We start from the raw sequence: 3,003 nt of genomic DNA, 5'->3' as shown, positions 1-3,003 counted from the left end.
GAGGACTTTAAAGACAATAGAGTGTTTACATTTCAGTTTTCAAAGACGAGTGTTTAATTACTGACGAATGCAGGTATCAGAATGTCTAAGAAGAACAAAGAGCTCGATATTTGCATTTGAATTATTATTTTTCCCAAGCAATTGATTCCCGCAGTTGTTACCCAGAAGCTGTCCTGGGGAAGGGAAAGCCGACTCCCTGCTAAAGCCCTGTGTGTTTTGGCAAGCCCTTATGTGCCAGCGCCTACTACCAGTCCTCCACCAACCCCCCTCCCTGTTTTTTTCCCCCCTCCCGGAGCCAGGATTTCCCCCAAGTGCTGGAGATCAGTAACTTGTATGTTTAATTCATTTCAAAAACACAGGAAAGCAATTTGCCAACGCGAAGCCTCGGGAAGCCCCGACTATGCGCTGCCGCTCTCCGCCGCGCTGCCCCGCGGCGGCCGGGCCCGCTGCGCCCTGCTCGGCAATGCCCGCCCTCCCCTCCACTCTGCACCGCGCCGCTCGGAAACCAGCCCGTCCCGAGCCACTTCTCCCTGCGTTCGGAGCAGCCGCACGCACGTGGGAGCTGGTGGTACAAAATCAGCCTTCCTCTCCCCCCAAGCCCGGGTTTATTCAGAATTCCTTTTTTTTTTATCTCCGTCCCCTCTCGCAAGCGGTAAATAAAGCCAATTTGCATGTCTTTGCAGAAAAGTTGCTGCCGTACTAGAATAGAAACCGGGCTTACCTAGTTTGGCAGGGTATGCAAAGTAGGATTGGCTGGATCAATTAGAGAATTATCTATTTATGAAATGTCTAGCTGCAATGAAAAGAGCTGGTACAATTATGAACTGTTGTCTTGACAACTGGGGAGGACTGATTGGATCATTTTATCAGTAGGGTTGCTGATTTCAAAAGCAAGCTGCCGAAAATAGTAAGGGACTTGGGTTTCAGAAAAGGATTTTTTTTTTCTTTCTTCTTCTTCTTCGTCTTAGCTAGTAGGGAAAATTGTAAAGGGGGTGGGGAGAGGGAAAAGGGTTTCGCCAGGAAAGGTCCGTGGTGCAGATTTATTGGCAAAAAGCCAGAGTTGCTATTGTAAATTTCCTCGCTGGTTTCAATGTCAACCCAAGCTCGTATTTGAACCCAGAATCAGGGCAAAAGCATTATCACTCTGTCACTTTGTTGCCAGAAGTGGATTTTTTTTTTCTTTTGGTTAATATTTTACTGTTACATCTGACAGGATTTCACATTTTCTGTAGCCCGCCTTTAGTACGTTGAACTGCCAGACAGAGAAATTAATACCCTGAGTGACTGTATTTTAATTAAGCAATTTCATGCAAATTACAAATTTTAGATTGCCAAATAATATATTGCACAAAAATTGTAGGCTGGCTGATCTGATATGCATGGGGTATTACTCTTCCAGGCGCTGTGCATACATGGGAAAATGAACAAAAATGCTAATTTCCAATCTACTATGCAAACGGTAAAAGATGCCTATTTAGATACATATGCTTTCCTTAGGAAGGGTAAACAGTTCTTTAATTTAATATAGCTGACACGCGAAGATGTGTTTTTCTCTTTTACAAAGATAATTTTTGCATTGAACAAGTAAATGAGAATTCAAGTAGAAAACATGTTGTTAATGGCGACTAATAAAAACTAATATCGCATGCAATATAATGATATTAAACCTTGTAACTGGTACATAAAGCAAGATCATTCCTATTGTTGCTCTGTCAATGAACATCAAATATACTCGCATATTAAACATATACTGTCCGACCAAGGTGGTGTTAACCCTGTGTGTGGCCGTTCGAACGGCTGCAAGTAGCTGCAAGGGACGGGAGCGGGAAGCACGGATGTGGCACGCTGAGAATCACGGAATTATAGGATGCTTTGGGGTGGAGGAGACCTGGACCTTCACTGAGTTCCAACCCCCCCTGCCATGACCCGAAGGGGCAAACGCCCCTCTCGGCCCTCACAGAAGGAGGCGAGACCGGGGCACGTCCCCACTGGACGGCAACAACGGGCCACCCGGGCGGAGACCGGCTGCTGCCCCTGGGCCTCCGCAAACAGCCCGGCCCGGGGGCTGAGCGTCCATCCCGCGCAGCTTCCACCCCTCCCACCTCTCTCCGGCAAACCCTGACCAAGCCCCAAGTTTGGGACGCGGAATGCAGGCAGGGGGGGTCCGCTCTCAAAGCCATTCTGCGGAAGGGCGAGCAGCACAGGGTACCCCCACCCGCATGCATCCGCTCGGCGGTCTGTCGCGCTCCCAGGAGGTGACCGGGGGAATACGCAGCCACTGTTCCTCAGAACCTAAGATAAAACTTTGTGCGAGCCCCTGCGTCCTCTCCTGAGCCTGTTTTCACCGGGGCTGTTCCCCTGGGTAAGGAAACCATCAGGGTTTGCCCCTCGTTTTGCTTTCTGTTGTAACGGCTTGATTTCCCAGCATCATGAACAAGCATCAGCATCTCTGTAGGAATCAGCTGAGGCTTCCCAGATGCTGTACACAATTAATCTGGCTGTAAATTTGCCAGTCCTAGGTATAGTACCTACAACTCTAGCTAGAAGTGAGTGGGTATACTTGCAAGTCCTGAGCATCTTAGCCACAGTCAGTTAATAAGTAAGCTGAACACAACAGGACTAAAGTGGAGAGGCTGATCGGAATTTTAACCACACTGTAGTTGGTATTTTTCCTTCTTTATACTTTTATTTTGAGATGGGAACACGTTAATTAAAAAACTAAAAACAAACAAACAAAAAAACACCAATATTTCAAAGTATAGGTAAGCTATCCCTGAAACTAGTGTATGCTAAATGTCTTCTTTTTTCCCCCTCCTCAGGATGTAAACAGTGTATTCAGGCTTTGTATAACTGACCAGTCTCTGATTTCACTGGAAATAGAGGATTGGTTGTTGGGGTAATGCATTATTCACTGTTGGCTGTGTATGTTTTACTTTACTAGACTTCTGTTGCTGTTGTGGCTAAGTTCTTCCAAGTTTAAATCAGACTTGGATTTAGCTTCTC

The 3,003-nt window shown here is 46.6% G+C and overlaps 1 long non-coding RNA gene across 1 annotated transcript in view; it reads right to left on the bottom strand.

The window, feature by feature from the left end:
• Positions 1-1,661, bottom strand: part of LOC134159041 (uncharacterized) — a 16,480-nt gene extending 14,819 nt beyond the window's left edge. Inside the window, exon 1 of the long non-coding RNA XR_009963006.1 lies at positions 722-1,661. This is a non-coding gene — a long non-coding RNA (uncharacterized LOC134159041). The remainder of the gene's footprint in view (positions 1-721) is intronic.
• Positions 1,662-3,003: the final 1,342 nt, after the last annotated feature.

The sequence above is a fragment of the Pezoporus occidentalis genome, unplaced genomic scaffold (assembly GCF_034315485.1).
Source record: "Pezoporus occidentalis ecotype Australia unplaced genomic scaffold, CSIRO_AGI_Poc_V1 ctg14, whole genome shotgun sequence".
Taxonomy (NCBI): Eukaryota; Metazoa; Chordata; class Aves; order Psittaciformes; family Psittacidae; genus Pezoporus; species Pezoporus occidentalis.
The sequence above is the reverse complement of the archived record's forward strand: the minus strand, read 5'-3'. Positions and strand labels throughout refer to the sequence as shown.